Source organism: Aphis gossypii, unplaced genomic scaffold (genome assembly GCF_020184175.1).
Source record: "Aphis gossypii isolate Hap1 unplaced genomic scaffold, ASM2018417v2 Contig00885, whole genome shotgun sequence".
Classification (NCBI taxonomy): Eukaryota; Metazoa; Arthropoda; class Insecta; order Hemiptera; family Aphididae; genus Aphis; species Aphis gossypii.
The window spans coordinates 2,259-25,383 of record NW_026083339.1 but is presented as its reverse complement, the minus strand read 5'-3'; the positions used below and the strand labels follow the sequence as shown (position 1 = coordinate 25,383).

The window sequence follows — 23,125 nt, the reverse complement described above, 5'->3', positions numbered from 1 at the left end:
TTCATTATATTATTGAAATCCTGAACTTTTTCCTTATTGAAATTTTTTAATATAAGTATGTACTATCAAGACTATAGTTGCTACGGTAATTCCTAAACAAACGTCTTTACAAAATATTACAGTGTATAGAAGATTAAATAACTTAACTTTAATAAGTATTCAAAGAATTATTACTATTACTCCGCAGAAGTTTAAAACCAGTTTCCACGCCAAATAAATTATTTTAAATGGAAATACTTAGTTAGTAGTACTAACCATTTACTACTAGTTATATTTTATTTAAAATTTATTATATTCATGGATGGTGTATTATCATTATATTTTACTTTTCATATTTCATATAAAGTTAAAAGTATTAAAAATCAATTACTAATTACACATATCCAGATACTATGCTCTAAAACCACCTTAAAAAATACTAGATGTTTAATTTGGTTTTAGAAAAAAAAAGCAAATAAATAAGTCAGGCCTTAGACAGGAGGGCTCTATGTCACCTGTCCTATTTAATTTATCATTACGATATTTGGAATCTTTAAATGGAGGTACACACTGGAAACAGTGCAGCTGACAGCGAGAAGTGGAAAATTGGTTGAATAATGGGATGGTCCTAATGTTCACTTATACACAAGAAGAATGTATTAGACCATTTAATATTTCCTACTTTTATTAAAACTTTTAATTTAAAAAAACATTTAATATTAAAAGTTTGTAATAAGTTCAAGCAATAATTAAATAATATCCACAAGCATTGGTATTATTCCTTGGAGTGCTATATTCATATCTGAAAGAAATTGTAGATTTTTCATTTACGATAAGGTATCTGAGTTATGAAGTTTTTTCATCAACAATAAGTGTAATGAATGAGTTCATATTTTGGTTGTGCGATATCTAAAATAAAATAATGTAAAATTTATAGTCACGGCTTGGAATTTTATACTATTAAAAGTATTCAAATATGTACATACATATGCACTACAAAACCTCAATTGTTCAAAAATACAGCTTAAATAAACTATTAATAACTTTTTTTTTAAATGTGTTTTTTTCATAGTTCTAATTATTATTGTGTTTTATTTTGTTACTACAATTTTTAAAATTATTTTTATTAATGATAAGAATGAATCCTTAAGAGTTTATTTACTGTAATTTGTAATTGTTTACTTTTATTTGAAAGTTAAGAAACTAATTTTTAATTAAATCTAATACTATAAGAAACATCTGACATTAATTTATATTAATTTTATTCATTGATTTTATATAATAGACTATATATATATATAGATATATTATTATAAATATATTATATAGATATTATAGATATATAATAGATTACATTTTAATTTTTAGATTTTTTTTTAGTTTTCTTTTCTTTAATTGTAAATTTAAAAATGTATTCTTGGTTAAAAAGCTTGAACATTTAGTAAAATGTCATAACATTGATAACAGAAATATTAAAAAAAAAAGTGTGGTGCAGTGGGTACCGCTGTACTGTACATTAGTTATTAGGTGCCGTGTGTCACTATTATATATAGGACTATAGGAGAATTAAATTTGAATCTAACGATAAGTATCATTGTATATGAAAAACGATTATAAACGGAGATGATTTGTCAGCTTATTTTAAATTGGGTGGTGAAACAGGTGGTTTATGTTTTAATGACCTGAATACCCTAAAATTAAATCATGTACAGAAAATATCAATTTAAACAACTGGTGTTTCAAGTTTCTACGACTAATAATTTTGAACTTTATCAAAAATCTAAAATTATTCGATACTAAATCGTTATTTTACGAATGAATTTTGGATTTCGTAAAAATTTAAATTAAAGATAACATTATTTTAATTGGTCAATGTTCGAGTTCTTTTATAATTATTTTAAGCCAAACATAAGGAAAATCTAGTATTAAATTTCCAACTCTTAGCTACTTATACAATATTTCTAATAAATTTTAACTACAAACCAATTTTCAATAATAAACAAATATATAAACAATAATAATAAAAAAATTAATTAAAAAATTAAATTAAATTTATAAACAATATTCATAATTTTGACGAATTTTCGTTCATATTTGAACTTCAAACACTAATTAAAAAAAATATTGTATGTATGTATTCTTATAACTTTTAATCACAATGAGAATAAAAGAAATTGATCTTTAAACGCTTATAAAAAAATTTGTGACTAACAATTTTTGATGTTTCTTTTTATCTACAATAAAACAACTTGTAAGAAACGTATTAAATTTTCAAGTATTTTTGGTCATCAAAAATTTTTTTATCGGCACTTCAAAAAATATTCTTATAAAAAACAAAAATTTCAGTTGTCTATAAATTACTCAAAGAAATTTAAAATTTTTTGAAAATTTAACTGTATCTATATAACACTAATACCTATAAACATATGGTGAAAACTTCATGTATTTACAGTGATTAGTTTTTGAATTACAACCATATAAAATAATCGATTTGGTCGAAAACTGGTTTGGCGTAAAAATTCCCGTTTTCCGTCCTTTTTTTTTGTTTTTCTCGATTTTTTTGAAAACTATCAGAAAATGTTTACTTTTTACCTCTATAATACTCCAAGGATATTCATTTTTCTATCGGAAACTACCCTCGAAGTTTAAAATTAAAACATTATTTCGACTAGTTATACTGTACACAACACAGGCACAAAAAAAAAAAATAAATAAAAAACAAAAAACAAACATCATTGTAAAATCAATTAATAAAAGAATCTAAAACGTGTTGTGTGAGTCAAAAATACTATAATAATATGTGATTTATACGTACAGAAACGTTACAGTATTCGTACATATATTTTAAATATATTTAAAACGACAAAATATTTATATTTCAAAATATCAAGTCTGTTTAGCTTTTTGTATATATTTATTTTACACGTATAATGTATATAGGTATCCACGTTGAACTTATAAAAGCTTAAAGAGCATAGAATTTCTCATAAATCATTAGGTACGAGTATATATAATTATTTCTCTCTCACTATCGAGTTCATCCGATCGTTTGATATACCCATCGGCCATCATATATGTATATACTGACGATTAGCGTCCTCTTACATATAGAATACTATAAATTATTAACGATCTACATTTTATAGTAAGCAGTACATATTATCGATAAGTATATGCCTATGACATAGATATAAACCATTTCAAAATTTAAGATTTAGTGTTGTAATATTTGAATCCTCTTGTATGAAGTATGCACCGATAAATTCGGTGGAATGCATAGGCGCCCAGAAGGGGGGCAAGCTGGAGCATTTCCCCCTCCACTGGCTTTTCAAAAATATGTTTTAAATTGAATGTTTTAAGATTAATTACTACTTATTATATAACGAATTCTAACATTGCCCTCTCCTAGAAAAATTTCTGCGGACGCCTATGGTGGATGTAAAAAGTCGTGTAACGTGCCACGTACAAGCAGTAGAATGATGTAGTATCGGATAGGTTGTTGTAAAAAATGAAGTCTCTTGAAATATTTTCAAAGTGTTTTTTATTGAAAAATATTCTAAGTTCAATTAATTAAATAAATTAAACTTGTGAAAAATATTCTAAGTCCAAATGACAAAAATATTGATCTGGGTGACGTGAAGGTGCTCGCTCTAACTCTGATGGATCACGTATAAAATGTGCCTAATCTGGGCCCCCTTATATATCATCCAGAGACTCCCGCGGTACCTTCAGGTCCCTGTTGGTCATCTGCACCTGCATCCGCTTCTACCCACGCATTGCGTCATCCGCGCGATACCGTGCGTCAATTATACGACTATAATATTCTACTGGGTGAGTGATTCCGCACCTAGTATATTCTACCGGGTGGTAATCACGTATTCATAATAATATGTTACCGGATAGCAATCATATAGTTATTATGATTATTTGTCATTATCTCCTAGCGGGTAGAAAGCATACGGGCAATGATGCTTTTGATTGGCTTTACCATTTGTTTTTAGGTTTGGTTCTAGTTTATTATACTCATTACTTGCTTGGCTGCTCACCCCTAACATAACTATAAGGATGTCCGTTATGCCCCCAATGTTTAGGTTATTGTTGGCTATGGTATGTAATAATTTATATATTACATTTAATATAAGTATCAGAGCACGTTGCAGTCGAAATAAAAAAAAAACATTATAATCTATATTATATATTATATTTATATAATTATGTACGTTTTTACTTTTTTGAATGACAATACATTCATTTTTAAATTCATATTCTGAAGCGAAATATTTTTAAAGTATTTAAATGTATTATAAAATCGAAATTTAGACGAGTAGTTTATGAATTATAATTAATTGTAAGTATTTATAGTTAAGGTGATCAGAGTAGTAGACCGATGCATTTTGCGAACTGCGTAGTATCCACGTACTATATCATTTCTGTTACCTAAAATTTAAATACTTACAAGCTACAAAGTTATAACTTATAAACTATTCGTCCGAATTTCGATTTTTATATTTCTAAATACTCCAAAAATATATTTTTTGTCATTCAAAAAAGTAAAAATCTACAAAATATAGTAACAACCAAAAATAGTTTTTTTTAAATATGTTGTTTTATTTTGTCTGTAAATTATACGAAAAAAACATATTTTCAAAAACATTAATAAGATTTTAAAATAATGACTATTTTAGATTAAATAATCACCCTGTATATTTTACATATATAATATGGTTTCCATTGCCTATTATTGGTTACAAAAAATATAATAGTCAGGCACCGAAAGGGTTACTGTAGCTTTGGATACAATTGATTTTTTAATAACTAAAAACTGATCTTATTTTTATTTTTTTATTTTATATACCTATCTTGTGTATCACAAATGAAAAGTATTAACATTTTATATCCAGCGCGACGGTAGTGACTCGAAGCTGAGTATTAAAAAAAAACGTATTAATAATATATTATATACCTACTACATAGTTGGTGTTTATTAAAAGAAAAATTTGATTCGAAGAAAGTTAACAATAATTTAGATCACAGAAAGCGTTAACTCTAAGTAACGAGTGATTGGCAATATTGTAGTTGTGGTATATTTGGTTACGTGAACTCGAGAGTGTTCACTATCGCAACTTCGCACTTTTCAAAATGTTAAGATCACACCAAATTAGCTCGTTACGAATTCTAAAATAAAATATGGAAACTTTACAATCTAATATCAATCTATTAACGTGCAAATGTGCAATAGTTAAGAATACATCAATATTTCAATCTAAGTATATAATATATATTATATACATAGCCAATTTTAATGTTATATCTGAAAACCTTGGTCAATAAAAGATAAAAAAAAAAAACAACACAACTATCTATAGGTATAAGATTTTGATATAAGTTAGTAGGTATTTGTGATTATTCGTATTTTTATATTTAACGGTCCGCGCGAAAATAATTTTAAGGGGCATTGTCTTCCCGTCTAACTGTGGAATTATCTTTATTACCACGAACTAAAATATACCGTATAATATAATCTTAGTTTGTGGCTATTGCATATCTGTGATTAGGTCTAAAGTTAGGTACCTAGTCGCCGATAAATTGCGAGCGCGTTCGCTGCAATGGCCAATGACGAACGTTATTCATTACATGTGCGGAGGTCGTGGAGTTTTCAATAATATTCTACGACGCTTATTTTACTGTTGTCAAATATTGTGTGTAATTCATCCAAGTCGTATACGCGAATTCGGTTTCTTTTATTTTATTCTATCGTTGGATTTTGAGTTAATCATCGAATATTTATTTTTAATTAGTTGTAACAAGTGCGCTGCGTGTGCAGTTATTTTTTTAAGTTAATTACTCGAGCTACCTTTTATTAGAAATTATTGACGCAACAGCTCCGGATTCGGGTTGCTTAATGCTTATGTCGAGGAAAGTCATATTACACTATAAATTTTTAATGCGTGTGTTGGGAAATGCACCAACTGAGAAAATATTTTTTAATAGTTTATTTTTCGAGTAAATAATAAAGTATTAAAATTCCTCCACGGTTAATTATTAATTATTTACGACCATGATTATGGCAAAAATAGTAAAAACTAAACGGTACCTATTAAGGTAACTGTCGTACTTAAGTATTGACGTAAATGCAGTCACAAATGAACTTATCAAGCGTCTATTAACCCTTACATTAATTGTTTTGGACTCACTAATGATATTGTTATTAATCTCATTAACCATATGTCCATATATTATATTTACCGCTGCCTGTGGTGTGTTGTCATGGGTATATGTTCGAGCTACTTGTTACGATATATTAGTGAATATACATATTGTGGGTACAATATACATAAAGTATTATAAACGTATAATTTAGGGTTGATTAATATTTATCGACTAAGGTATGAAAATAAAGAATTTTTCGAATAGAAATTAAAAGAAATCATTGGACACGTTTGGATTGAGCCTTAAGTGGTGTGCTTTGCTCTTCAGCGATTGATAACGCACATAATGTAAAAAAGAAAATACATTTTCTTAGAACTAATAAAAAAATAGAATTATGTTTTAAATACATCTTGTCATACTGATCGTTGATGTGTAAAGACTTCCTATAAATTTAGCGAAGCCTCACTCCCTCCGCCCTCGGTACCTTATATTGACACTAAAATTATTTTGCACCTAGTTAGCTACTACTTTGTGGGCGTCCCTATACTACGTGTATGTGTGTTTTTTGTATTTGATGTAGGCTTTATATTATATAGAAAAGCCTATTAATGAAGATTATTACGCTATGCAATGAGAGTATAATTTATACTACTATCATTTGGATTAGGTATTTATATAATTTTATTTATTTTTCGGCCAAATGGTCTGTAATTGCATTATACACATATTTATAAATATTAAAATTCTAATGAATATTTATTACCTATACTAATTAATTATACAAATTACCTATACTAATACTTATTTGACAAAAAAATCATAGTAAACATTTGAATTTAAGTTTTGACTTACCTATCTATATACGCAAATGCATATAATACCTACCTATTTTATATTACACATTTACAAACATTCACTTCACAACCAGTAGTGAATTAGAGTGTTTACTTACTTTTATAATTTCATATCACGAAGACACGAACAATAATTACTAAGTTACTAAATTCATAATAAATATTAAATCGATGTTTGAGTATTTAAAAATTATAGTTCTAAATTTATTGTGAATTTAAGTGTAGTATTTATCTAACATTTGACGAATGTGGTGTATTTAATTTATTTAAATATTTTTACAAAAAATAAATGAAGACAAATTCAAAATATATTAGAGATAGTAGTAGTAGATGATTTTCTAAGTTTTGATGATTGTTTGAGACTGCTACTCATAGTGCGTTTGGATAATGATTTTTTCGGTGTCTTTACTATTGACCAGTGGTTGAAGGTTCATTTATATATAAATCATGGGTACCTGCTTAAACATCTTTGATTCTCACCAGTGTTCGGATTAGATGAGTATTTTTTTATCTAGATAAAGATAAAGATGATGCAACTCAAAAGTATCTAAGTAGAGATGAAAGATGACTAAACTCATATTCATCCAGATAAAGATAAAGATACCTAGATACTTTTTTATCTAGATAAAAAAAAGATAAATTTTTTTTAATAATTTTAAAACAAGTGTATCATAATCTGACCTAACAATATAGTGTTTTTTTTGTGTGTAAAAAATATTATTATATGTTAATGGATTAACATATTATACAAAATAAGTAAATCACATTTTTAAATTAAATATTAATATTATTTATGCTTTAATATAAAAATAATAATTATCACTTAAATTTAAATTATAATTATCAAAAGTCAATAGACAAAAGTTAAATTATAATTTAAGTATTTACTGTATGACATTCTATCTGTGAATATCCATACTTTATAAAGCAAATTATTTCAAATTTTTAAATTTAAGTATATTTTAATTGGGTACTAGGTACTTACATAATAATTAATAAATAAAAACAAATGAAAATTAGTTAAATCACTTTTGTTAATTTTGTAATTTGTATTAATTTAATGTAAAATAACAAATATCTTAATAAATAATAATAACAACATTTTTAGTGGAGGATCTTCAATTGCTTCTTGAATCAATTTTTTATTATTTTCAGAACTTGTAACTAAAAAAACGCTTCATTATGTATTTATCAGTTTTGCTTTGCATTGATATTATAATTTCCAATCTACATAGACTAATGTGTACAAGTACCTGTATTAAAATATGACAATTAGGACAATCATATGATTTTATTTTTAAATTACTTAAAAATATTTGATATTTTGGTAGAAAATTAATTGAAGTCTTCCAAATAATGCATATTAATTGTATATTAGTAACACACTATATAGCACTAATGTTTTTGGTAATACAGTAAAATTAGAAAAAAAAAAATGGTATCTAATAAAAAGGTACCTAAATGGCCAAGTTATTACTATTATCCGTTACTAGTGATTTTCTAATATATTTATTTTCGTTTTCACAAGTTAAACTAATTATTTTGTTTTTTAACTACTAATAAACCTAATTTTTGAGATATTTGTATTTTATTGTGTTATAATTTGTCAATAATATGCCTTCCAATTGTAATGAATCCATACGGTGGTGTGCAGTTTATAGACCCCCCCCCCCATTTGCGAAATGAATTAGTGGAAACTAAGTATTCACTAAGCAATAATATTTCCAATTATGTGAATAATAATTCAAAGGCATGAAAATTATATTTATTCACTAGTAATGATAATTCAATTTTTACTTGTTTTTAATATTTTAAATATGAGTAGATACTAAATGAATATTAATTGTGTGTCCAGTATAAACATTGTATATTTTAATTAAAATAGTATGACCCATTATAAACATTTAGCATATTAATAAGTAAAATATGTTATACATTTTTAAATTTGACAAATAACATAGTATTATTTAGGTATTAATATTTCAAAACTGGAACCTATTCATATAATATTATTATTAAAAAGGATTCTTTAGGTTTCACACATGAAAATTGACTTAGAACATTATGGTATATAAAAAAAGATTAGTTACCAGTTTACCAGTTGATGGTATTAGATGTACACATTTAAAATGTGCTGTTTATTCCTAACAACTGTGTGAAATAGTTATTAATCAAAAATATTTATAAGAATACTGTGAAATTTTTTTTATTTTTAGTGATATCTTTTTCACAATTTAAGCACTTGAAATATAAATAAACATTAAAATAATTACATCTCTTTATTCTTGGTTTCACATTGACAAAATCTCACGTAAAGTGTTTAAGGTTTTAGGTTTTATTTTTTAAAAGAATAGCCCGGGAATTCAAACTATCACATCCTCTTACTTTAAAGATACTAATTCGAAACACCCACAATATTTCTTGTTTTGATGTTCCACTCTGCTCAACTAATTACTTGAGAAACAAACCTCTCACTGGGACTGGGATGATGATAATTGATAAAGCATCAATAAAAGGATTCGTCATTCCTATTTTAAATTGATTATTTTATTTTAATACATTTCCACTTAAATGTTGCTATGTACAATGTACATACCTTTAAATAATATAATATAATATGCCTTTGTATATTTAGACTTTTGCACGTAATAATTATAAAATAAATAAAATGATAACATTAGATAGTTAAATATTTAGTGGTGTATTACAATCTTATTTTATGTTTAATTAAATTGTATTTGATGTTATTTTTTTATACTTTTGTTAGGTACCTCATAATACTTGGGTCAAAAAAAAAAATTAAAATTAAAGAGTGTTCAAGCTAGTAATGCTGTGCTGTATAATAAATCATTATAATGGATATATTAAATTTGAATCCAAAAGAGGTACCATTGTATTAAATGTATATACAAAAAACGATTCTGAATGTAGATGATTTATTAGCATATTATGATATAATTTCCAGTAAGGGGTGAAAATGGTGGTTTATGTTTTTATGGATCGAATCCACCAGAATATAAATTCTTTTATAATTATTGTAAACCAAACTTATGGAAAATTTTATATTACATTTTCAACTCTTAGCTACATTTACAAAAATTTTCATGAATTATATCTACAAAATAATTTACAAATATTCATGATTTTGACGAATTTTCGTCAATATTTGAATTTCAAATGCCAAAAAAAAAATTTTTGCCTATGTATTCTTATAATTTTTGAATCATTATAAGACTAACTTATGAGGAACTTTATACTAAATTTACAAGTATTTTGACCCAGCAAAAAAATTTTATCGATATTTATAAAAAAATAAAAAATATTTTAAATGTCTATAAATAGCATTGAAATAAGCGAATTATTTTTAAAATTTTATAATGTGAAGAAAATGTCAATCTAAATAACTGGTTGAATTTTCAAGTATCTACGACTTATACTTTTTGAATTACCTATAACATATATTTAAATTCGTTTGGAGATAAATCGTTATCGTTACTCGATTTTGTAAAAATTTAAAATTCAAATGCACTTAACACTTTTCCTATAATGATGTTTTGAGTTTTCTCTAAAGCTATTTGAAGGAAAACTTATAAAAAATTTAGTTTTAAATTTTTTAACGTTAGATAGAGAGACAAAAGTTTTTATCATTTTTCAACTACCTACAAAATTACTTGTACATTTTCGTGATTTTGACGTATAATAAATATTTTACATATTGTAAAAATTTGAATTATAAACGCTTATAAAAAAAATTGTGACCAATGATTTATGATTTTTTTTTAACTTCAATAAGAACAACTCATAAGGTTCCTTGTATTATTTTTTTGAGCAACCAACATTTTTTTATCGACAATTCAAAAAAAAAAAAAAAATACCTAGAAAAATCGAACATTTTAGTTTTCTATAAATAACTCAAAAAGCCAAAACATTTTGAAAATTTAACTGTATTTAGATACCACTAATATAATTTGGTGAAAATTTCAAGTATTTACAGTGACTAGTTTTTAAGTTACAACCTTATAAAAAATAGATTTTGTCAAAAATTGGTTTTTCCGTCATTTTTTTTTTCAATTTTTTGAAAACTGTTAGAAAATGTTTACTTTTTACATCTATAATGCACCAAGAATATTCTCTTTGCGATCGAAAATCATCCCCAAAGTTTGAAATTGAAGAATTATTTCGACAAGTTATGCTTATCTTTATAAAATCATCACTTCGTTTAGAATTTAAAAAAGTCATCTTAAAAAGTGTCTCAAATGTATATACCTTTTAACACATTTATTATTTTTAAATATATTGTTTGATAGTTTTATTAAATATTTAATTCTAATGTACAGACACTTTTTAGGGGAGTAGTTTATGTTAAGTATATTTTTTTTTTTTTAATTACCTAATTTGAAGAATTTGAAAAAAATGTATTAATACACTTTGTATTACAGTATTAGCTTTATTAGGAATTTTCTTTTATAATACTTGAATATTAGATCAAAATGTTTATGATATTATAATGAATTATTAATGGAGAATGGAGCAAATATATTTTATTTTAAAAAATATTAATTTGATAAACTGAAAAAGAATTAGTAAAATTTTTTAATTTTAATATTTTGTTTAATAAATAATAAAAAACTTTGTAACGATCTTGTTCTTTAAGGTGAACATTAATGATGCACTTAATTTGGAAATTAAAGAGACACTTACCAAGTTATATATATCACCTGCTAAACGTAATTTGAACTATGTCGGTCGACAATATTTTGATCATAAATTTCAGGTATGTATCTACAAATATTATACTTATATATTAATGGAGCTATAAAGATACTATTCTTATTTGAAAACAAGTTATTCATTTTTAGTATGATTTGTAAAAATATATTTCAGGACTAACAAATTATGATTATTTATACTTTGTAAATATAAATTTGTTGTAATAATTGTGTAATTAATTGTGTTTTATTATTAAAATGTATAATTTGCTTAGTCTATTTCTATAGATTCTTGTTGATTACTGAAAGAGCTAATGTACTTCAAACACAAAAATTTGATTAATTTTTTTTAATTAAATAATATTGCCCATTAATTATATTTCAATTGTAGGGTACTCGCATAGAATATTCAAAAAAACCCGGAGAATCAACTACTGTGTATGTTGGACATTTAAATTTGCTTTCAACTGAAGAAGATATCCATAAACTATTTTCAAAGGCAGGAAAAATAAAAACAATTATCATGGGATTAGATAAACATAAATTAACTCCTGGTGGATTTTGCTTCATTGAGTATGTACATTGTACAATTTTTAATACTTAACAAAATATTTGCATTTTTAACTATAAATTACTTTGTAAGTTTGGCATCTACTAGTATTAAATGTTTTTTTAATAAAATATTCTTAATAATATGATTGTTTTAAACTGCATTCAATTATTGGTCTTTATTAGTTAATAATTTATATTTATTGATTTAGTATTATTACCTTTTTTTGGATTTTATTTTTAATAAGTTTAACATTTATAGTTATAATTAGAGCACAAATTGTTATGCACTAAAAAGTATCAAAATATGTCATATAATATGAAGTAAAAATCATAAAAATATGCAAGAAAAATTTTTTTTTTCATTTGTATAAAATTCACAAATTAAACAGCATACAATAATTAATTACTTAAATAAACTAAGTAAAAAAAAGTTTTCATTTTAATATGCAATTTATTTCAAATTTTGGAAAAATATACAGAAATATACAACTACAATTTTACTATTAGATTCAAATTATTATGATTTGTAAAGATAACTGAAAAAAGTCTAAAAATGTGAAAAAGAAAATAATAAGCAATTGCATATAAATCCGCGCTCTAGTTATTATTTAATGACAAAAAAATTATTTTTGATATTTCTGCTTGACAAAATGTGATTTTATACAATTTTTTTTAAATTTTTGTTTTAATATCCAATACATTTCGAATTTTGTAAAAATATGCTGAAATGTGAAAAAAAATTCACCATTAGATTCAAATTGTTATGACTCTTGAAGATAACTGACAAAACTCCGAAAAAGTAAAAAGGAATATAATTCTATGCAATTGCCTAGAAATCCGCTCTCTAGTTATAATTATTAAACCAAGTATCCTTTGTTAAAATGAAAGATGAATTGTTCATATTACTTTGATTTGTTAAAATAACTTTCTTCAAATGTCTTATTTATCATTCTATTATTTTTTTTTTTATTAAATTTTATATAACTTGGATTCTATAGGATTCTTTGAAGTTCAAAACTAAAACATTACGTTTTGTGAGTCAATTTAAAAAGCTTAACTGGCTAGGGCTGACATAAATATACTTAATACCTATACAATATGCAATATTTAATTTAATTTGTATTTATTGTATCTGCAATAATATATAATTATCTTTATGATAAACCTTTATAAAATAGTAAATAATAATTTTATAATATATTTTAAAATTTTGTTTACATAGTTTGATAAAATAGTTTAATGTATTAATAGTATTATTTAATTTAAAATTAAGTTATGAGTAATTAAACATTTACAACTTTGATTAATATTTTTATTTAAATATAATGTTTTTATTTTACAATAAAAAAAAAAAAAAAAAAAAAAAAATGAACTTCAAGTTGATTTATTAAAAATAATTGAAACTACAATTTGCTTTATTTGCCATTTCGTTTATGAATTAATGAGTATATGATGATATTTATTTACAAATTAGTATAGTAGAAAATCTTAGTGGCATACACTTTTATGAAAAATTCCACAATATCTAGTATATTCCAATAAATAATCAATCTTTAACAATTTTTCAGATAAATTCACACTTAAGGTACTTAGAAGAGACAAATGATTTATTATAAGGAGCATTATTTTTTTTTTTCAGTAACTATATTCAATTGTTTGTTTAATTTGTTTATTTTTGTTTTATAAATATTTTATTCTGTCGTTTAATATTTTTTTGTATTTACCATCTAATAAGAAAGTATTATTTATAAAATTATAACTATATTTGTGTTTTCCTACTGAGACCTTTGAAAATATATTTTTTTTTAAAGCAGGAGTAATTTAATTTGTTTTTTTTTTTGATTTTGTTTCTAAAATTTAATATATTTTGTTTGTTATAATAAGTTATATTGACACAAACTTTATAAATCAATATGCATTTAATGTGATTGTTAATTTTTCATTTAAATATAATTATAAAATATGTATATATGTTAATTTTTATTTTTACAACAACCGAGATTGTGAAAAACAGAATTTTGGTATGTAATTGTACTACGGTATTTTTTTCAAGTTTAAATATAATTAAAGTTTTTTTTAAGGAAATTTGTCTTCAATTTTTATTTAATTTGTACCAAATATAAAAAATTTATAAATCTCAGTAAATCATTTCTTTTGAAATTTCACTCGGTATTACTGTAGTAATTTTATTTTTCGTTCATTTTATTTATTTAGCTTATAACAGTAATGGGAAAGTTACTTAACATAAAATATTTTTCTTTAAATTCATATACTTTGAAGTAATACCTATACTATAAAAATTATTAACCTTGTTAATAACTTAAAATTGTTATTGTATCGTTTATCATTAATCAAATTAAGCTTTGTCCAACACTGGTGTCTGTGTGTGATGAAAATTGAATGAATCATTACCAATTCAAAATTAAAATTGTGTGTGCACAATAAACTGCACATAATTATGATATGAAATAAGGGTTTTTTATTTTTTTGAAAATCTCTATTGGATATATGTATATCATATATATATATAGTGTTATTATCATGTTAAATGAAACTATGAATCTAATGTGTAAAAGTTTCAAATGTATGAGATCAATATTGAGTGTTTTATTAACAAAACTTAATTAGTATTTAAACCAGTACTTATAATCAATCGCCCTAACTACTTAACGTGTTTCACTATTTCTTATATCATCATTTTTATGTCAAATAAACACAATTAAGATTTGGTGCAGTAATTTCTACAGAGTTGTCATTTTACTGGTCTATTTGATTATTTAAACTTCTTTATAGTATTAAATACTATATAATATATATTAATTTAATTTTATATATCAGTATAACTAGAAAGATATTTTATACTCTGCAACACCGCTCTTATATTTTTGAAATCAGAACTACAAAAAAAAGGTTCTTATCGTTTTTTTCAAAATCTGTTATTTTTGTGTTTTGTAAACTTGAATAAATTTTTTTGTAATTCTGATATCAAAAATAAGTACGATATTGCAATCTAAAATCTCTTTCTAGTGTAAAAAATTTGGTTGATTAACTTGGACTTCGCCTGAGTGGTCCTTACCTGTATGAAACGGTTTTAACTATGTTGTACTTTTGAAAGATGGAGACAACCCATGCTGGTGAAGCGTCCTCTTAAATTAACCATACTTCTACATAGTACATCATTTAATAGTATTTGGAATAGCCGTGAGATAATATGCTATTGTTTATCCATAACTCTAATTATATGACATTACTTTTTAAATACAAACCACTGCTTATAAAATATTAAATACTAGGTTTTAAAATCAGAAAACAATAATTTTGTAATATTTTCTTTTTTAATAAATAAAAAAAAAAAACTTGGAGGAATTTAGATACATATAATACATACAACAATTTCTTATATTGAAACACAAAAAATAAATATAAAATTAAATATTTAAATATTAATTTTATTAAGTAGATTCCTTTTCTGAGATTTGGAATATTTGACAAATAACAAAGAATAACTTGTACATTGCTTATGGAAAAAACAGCCTCATAATATTATAATTAAACATTTCATTATACTCATAATGTTTATGGACGTTGATTAGTTTGACATCCCAATTGGATAAATAACTCCACTTTTATCATTTGTTTGTCTAATTGGACATACATCATGGTATCTGGTTGATACCTAAACATAATATATAATTTATAAAATCGGAAATATATGACTTGAATGTAATATAATATTTTTTACATACACAAGACATGAAATATGTGTTAGATTGTCAAGAAAATCAAACAGCTGAATTATTTCATACGTAAAAGTTGTGACAGTTGGATTTAAGTTCATCAGACATGCTTCATAGAACCCACAAATTCCTAAAATAGTAAAATATTAAATTTTTATTCACAAAGTAAAGGAATTATTTTACCATTCATGCATTCTTCAAGAGAATTGTAACTGATACATATTCTTGTTTCCGGATCAATTCCCGGTTGGACCAACAATATGGTGTGCAACTGTAATAAAATACAATATGGAAATGATATCAATATTTTACATTTAATAAAAGCAATAAACAAATATTTTATACCATTTTGTAGCTTTTAGATTAAGTAAAAACGTATTCAAAATAAACCTAACGGCCACGATACAAATAAACAAGTCGGCGTAGGTTTGTCACTTAATAATTATTACTAATAAATTAATAACTTTAATTTCCATGTGGTTTACACTAATTCACAAACGATAGTTATGTTATATAACCTAAAAAATGTTAGGTTTGGTGCGTAAGATGCGCGATGACGACGTTTGCTAAGTTGGCTCCACTGATTTGGTGGTTATCTCGTTTTGAATGCGTAAAAGTGAGTTTCCATTGGACCGTTCCCGTGTACGTGCATGTTTATCAACACACACGTACGTCCGAACCTCCTTGGAAACTATCGAAACTACCCGAGGATCGTACGTTTAATACATTCGTTCAACCACAGTGTTCAAGTACAGTCGCAGTTGCAGTGATTTAGCCAAACCAACGCGTACAAAACAATAATATTATATTGTAAGGTTATAGTCAAACCTTAAACCATATGGTATCTTAGTAATTTATATAGCCTAAAAAATTAATCTGTGTGATCCGTGGGTGTTATTGGCGATAAAAAAGTAACTAGTGATTATAACAAGACCTAGGTAAGTATTAAAATAAAACTTGTCGTAGTGATTGGCTTATTGTCTAAAAATCTACTGTCTACTGTGTATTGTTATTTTTTTTAGGTACTTTGGTGTGCTTCGATTTCGTTTGTGATTAAAAAAACGCTATACGTGTTTGACCAAAAATGTTGAGTCAGGACGAAAGCGAGAAAGATTCGTCTCCCCCCCGGATCTACTGTCCGATCGACCAGATGAAGGATATACGTGCTGGGAAGGAACGCGAGGTGGGTTCAAAAGCGACATGGTCAGTATCTTCATGGATACCCGGTAAGTAATACTACATTATATTATTATTGTTGTGCTTTACTTTTGCAATCACTGTAATTCTAGCTCATAATTGTTGGCAAGGCCATAATTGGAAATTAATTTCAGGGAGCGGAGGATTAAGCTAAAAAAAAATCGTGTCCAAAATTTTATTATAATATATTATTGGTAATTTAATATAGTATAAAATTAATTTCAAAATTTCGGGGGGGGGGGGGTTGAACCCCCGCAGGTAAAGTTTTGATTATTAGGGCCTTTGCGCTATACCTAATTTTGTAATGAGCCCATAATCAGTGTAAACTAAAAACCAATGACGTATTACTTTAAAATTATAAATGTAGGTATACCTAAATAAAATATACCATAATGCCTTATTAATAAAAAGTAATCAACACTAATAATACTTATTGTTAAAAATTATGGTGTAAATAGACGTGTCTTTTTTTAAATTTATCGATGGAATATAATAAAATATCAAAAATTTTATCTTTGTTTATAAATTAAATATCTTCTTAAACAAACAGATAAATCAAATGATATAGTTTTTGTTGGTTTATCATAGATCTATATTTGGTTTTTACAATTTCAAGTATTGAAAATACTCATTTACACTTATGCACACTGATGTATAAGATGCTATAAACAATGAATTTAAACCAGATTTAATTTTAATTTTTTTTTTATTCAAAAATAGTTTGAAATGTCTAAGTTGCGATTCATTAGTTATTTAAATTTAATTTTTTTCTTTTTTGATTTGGCTATAGGTTTCAAAATTTTAATTTAAATTTTAATAATATCATGCACTGGTATAGCCATTTCCATTAGCTATTTTTTATAAATATCCAATCAATGCCAACACTTGGTGTATATTAGTGGGGGTGCAAGCAAATATTATAGGGCCCATGTAGTCAAGGACATAAATACCTAATAGATTCTTAAAAAAATAGCACTTTCTGTTAGTATTTATATACATTATTTTACATAGATGGAGCAAAGTTAATTGAAGTTCCTAAAATAGTAATTGATTTTTCTATCTCATACTACTAAAAAGGAAATAAACCATCAGCTGTCACTACATAACAAAATTAAAAATATAATGGTTAAGAATATAATATTGGTGATATTTATTAATTCAGCTCCCTACAATTTGAAATTATATTTTTTTTATGATTATATTTAGAATTTTTGTATTACCTATATTAACAATTATGGTTTTAATTGTTTCAACGTATTTATTAACTTATATTTTTTATAAAATAATATAATACTATTTTATGAAAAATCTGGTCAATTAGTCCTAATGCTAATTAATATTTAATATTAATATATAAAACATAGGAATTTAATAAATAATTTATTCAAATAAATTATAATTAATAAATTGTATTCAATAATTACAATAACATTTTATAAACTAATATTAATTCTAATCTTGCAGTTCTTGACGTTTAAAACAATTTTATATAGTGTCTAATAATATGTGGAATTGTGTAGGAAAAGAAGGCAGTATTTAATTAGATTTTATTATTAAGGTTCTTTTAATATAAAATAAAAATAAAAGATATTGGAAAATATTAGATATTAAAATAATTTTTTTTTTTTTAGCTATGGATTAGTTTCTGTTCTTTCAAGTAATTCTTTTCCTTTTAATCTAATAATCAATATAAATTACATAAATTATTTAATTTCTAAATACACTTTATACAAAATTGTTATTATTATATTAGCATTATTGAATAATAATGCTCCTAAAATTAAAAAAATATTCATTCTGATAAGATGTAGGTACTAGGTATATAATAACTTATAACCACAATAATATTTTATAAAAAAAATTCCAAATAGTTTAAGACACAGCTCACAGTCCTATTATTATGAATAAATTTGGGGCTTGGGGGTTTTTTGCACCTCTAGCATCCCTTTTAGTTACGGCACTGTATCCATTAGAGCTAATCTACAAAACTGTTTTCTTGGTCTATACTACATACTATGTTTTCAATCTACAATGTGCAAGCATAAGTAAAAGTAATGATTATATATCTATTATCAAAGATAAGAACATTATCTATATTCTATAGTCAGTTTTTTAGAATGTTTAAATTTTAAATTGAATTATGAGAATTTGTAAATAATAATATGTAATTTACTCATAATTCACTTAAAAAATAAAATATAATTAAAAACTACGAGAGAAAAAAAATAAGATTCTTACCCTTAAGATTGATAATTGATCATTTCACTTTAATATTTAAGCTAAATACACAAAATTAATTTTACTGAATAAAAATTAGCCATGTTTATAAGACTGATATTACATGCATTATTGACAGATAAATCTTAATTTTTTAATTTTATTTTACTTTACAACTTCTATTATGATACTCGTATTAAAAATAATAATATCACTAATTTTGGTTTGAGTTTTATGTATTTTTCTTATTGCTACAGAATATGTATATGTATGAAATGATGCACTAATGACTACAGGTTAATAAGTTAATAAAAAATCCAATTTGTAAAATTTTTTTGCTTGCAATATTATATTTAGGAACATATAAATTAAAAGTATTAATAGCATTAGAGAAATTGAATAATGTTTAAACATTTTAAATCTATGGTTTTTCAAAATAATAATAGTGAGTGTTGCACAACATCAATAATTGGTTTATATATATTTATATTTAAATCAGTGCTTCTCAAACTGTGGTACACGTTCCACTAGTGGTACTCAAAAGGCCGTATGGTGGTAGAACGAAATATTAAAAATAAATATTTGATTCTGACCTCACTGAAGATTTATTATTAAATTTATACTTTATCTAAAAAACCAATAAAATAAAAATAATTACATTGTAATATTGTACTGCCTTATTATTTAAAATAAATGTATTTAATTAAAAAGTAAAGTATTTTATTGTACAATTTGGATCCTTCTGTAATTAGTCATTAGTGGTACGCGACTGATTGATAATATAGCTAAGTGGTACGCAAAAAAAAGTTTGAGAACCTCAAATTTAAATAAATTAACTAGATACATTAAAAACTAAAATCATTATTTTGTTTTTTTTTAGGTCATGGCGTGCGCCTATTATCAGGTAACAATAAAAATACATACTGGAAATCATGTGGCACATTTCCACATTTAATTAATATTCAGTTTAGAAATGAAACTGTTATAAGTCATGTATATATATATGTTGACTATGCACTTGATAAATGCTATACACCAAGTATCATATCAATTCGCACAGGTAGCAATTTTAATGACTTGGAAGAATATAAATTAATTGAATTAGTAAGACGACGTTATTGGATAAAAATAAGGATCCCGGATCCATTGAAAATCAATTTATTACAAATTGCCGTTTTAAAAACTAATGATGATTGTGATGACTGTATTATTAGACTAATTAAAATACATTCACCTACTCCAAAATTCTATAGAACTTATAACATTTTAAAACTGTGGAGATGAGAAAATGTACAACTATAAAATAAAGGTTTTTTTGTCTATTAGGTATAACTTTAGAAATAAAGACAAAGTGTTGTAAACTAAATAAATATAAATGATTTATTTAATTTAATCTAAAAAAAAAAAAATACATCAGATTTCATGTCAATTTTTTTTTATTATAACAAACATTTACTTTTATTTTGTTTTTTACTAAAATAATTTTTAAACCTAGTTTTATAAGTCTGAAAAAATAAACTTATCATTATTAATACATAATTGTTTTAACAAGTAAATTATCATAGTATAATTATGTAGCAAAAGCAAATGTTTTTAAATATGTACAATATTTTCACTAATAATATTTAATGTTTTAGTAGTGTAATATGTTAAAATAAAAGTTTTGTTGTATTATATATAATTCTATTCACTAAGTATTGTATGGATGATTTTTGTAGTATTTTTAAACTATAAAAATAATCATTATGCATGTTATTTAAATTTTAAAATTTACAAATGGAATTAGTGTAGTCTTAATTTTTTAATTTTAAAATAGTGTTTTTTAATATAATTTATACACTATGGTCAATTTAGTAATATTAAATAATTTTGATTAAACAAAATGTATAAACACTTTTCTTTGTATGAATTTAGTAGTAAATAAGGTATGATTTAAGTTTTAATTAAAAAAATATATTAGAGAATTTTTATTATTACTTTTTTTTTTTTTGCTTTTTGGGCCATTAAGGTCTTTTACAGTTTTTACTAAGCCCCTCCACCTGTCACGGTCAATAGCAGTCTCGAAGTTTACTGCTCTGTCCGCCACTCTTATATACCTGCATTGACTCTATTCCGCCATCGTTGCCGAGGTCTTCCCCTAGGGCGCTTTGCGTTGGATTATTAGTAAAAAAATTCTTACTCTTGATGCCATATCAAACAAACAAAGATCTTCATCATTAGAGTCAGCTTCACTACGATCACGAACAGCAGAATATGTAATGCGTGGCCATGGATATCCACCTATAATTTATTTAGTACACATTATTTGTCAATCACCTCGGATTAAAATATTGTAATAGAAGTATATACTCATACTAATCAACACATAAATATTTAAAACTAAACGAATACTATAAAACTCAGAGTTTTTGTATACATTTCACATCATGCTTTTAAGAGGATTTATTTAATTTCATAATTGTAAAATGAAATATAAAAAATTATAATATATTTAAATTGTAAATATTTACCAGCATCATCATAAGGTTCATTTACTGGAGTTCCATCTCTCATATTAACTTTACCTGATAGGTACGGAAAACAAATTACCGCTAAAAACCAATGTTTACTAAAAATAATAATTAATTTGATAATAATTTTAAGTTTTATTTAAAACAGATGATTAAAGTTATGTTACCTAATTCTTACTTTTCATTCACAGGTATAAAAACAAAATCTTTCTGGAATATGTCTACATTTTTCGTCCATTTTCTTACTTTTCCGTGTCTTATCTGTGATGCTGTGTAGTGTGCTGGATAATGAGAGGCATTAAATGATTTTGTCAGAGTAGTATAAAAGTGTGTACTAAATACATACGTTCGTTCTCTATCTTCCTAACTTAATTTTTTAGTATACCAATTACTATAGTACAAAAAAACATTATTTTTCATAATAGGTATAACGCATAACTATTATTTATAAAATTTGAATTGAAATCACTTACTTTAAATAAAAGTCTATAAGAATATCATTAATGAATTCATATGAATTCAACATCTTATAATCATTCATTTTAATGGTTGATAACCGTCTGCCAACCCGATCTTCCAGTATTCTATAAAACAATATAAAAAATTAAAAAATAAAATTTTACAAGTCAAACATATTATTTCAAACTTACATTTTCTCTTCTTCTTCAACTATTTTAATCTGAAAATTGAATTTTAAATTTTTTTAATAAATATATTATCGATTATTAAAAATATATAAATTAATTAAATATTATTTTCAAATGATATAAAAAATAAATAAACATAATTATATTTAAATATGCCTAATAAAACAAGTAAAAGTAGTGTAATCACTAAATGACACTCACCCATCTGTCTTATAAGTACAATATAGCAAATTTACATTTAGCAGAACCATTATTTAAGATATAATGATCAGTAGAGTTAGGATGTTGATGACCTAAAAAACACACAAAAATGCCCTAAAAAAAATGCAAAAATGCCCTAAAAACTTCAAAAAATGTATACTTAAAAATTATCTAATAAGTCTAATAAAATAAGTGAAAAAAATGTATTTATAATAATAATTGTTATTATTGATATGGGTGTACCTAATATTATTGTAATTTAAAATAATATGAATTATAATATTAATAAAATAATATAAATAAACAATAGACAATAGTATGTACATTTAGATTTAAAGCATACAATTATTAAAAATAAATTAAAAAGTAAAA

At 24.3% G+C, this 23,125-nt stretch overlaps 1 long non-coding RNA gene and 1 pseudogene across 1 annotated transcript; one reads left to right on the top strand and one right to left on the bottom strand.

Annotated features, from left to right (window-relative positions):
• Positions 1-8,597: 8,597 nt before the first annotated feature.
• Positions 8,598-13,816, top strand: LOC126555499 (nuclear cap-binding protein subunit 2-like; annotated as a pseudogene).
• Positions 13,817-15,712: 1,896 nt separating this feature from the next.
• Positions 15,713-22,914, bottom strand: LOC126555497 (uncharacterized). The gene is made up of 10 exons (XR_007606852.1): positions 22,754-22,914; positions 22,556-22,584; positions 22,379-22,489; positions 22,252-22,296; positions 22,084-22,186; positions 21,906-22,003; positions 21,492-21,675; positions 16,165-16,252; positions 15,991-16,111; positions 15,713-15,920 (listed from the first exon to the last, which is right to left on the bottom strand). It is a non-coding gene; the product is annotated as an uncharacterized LOC126555497 (long non-coding RNA).
• Positions 22,915-23,125: the final 211 nt, after the last annotated feature.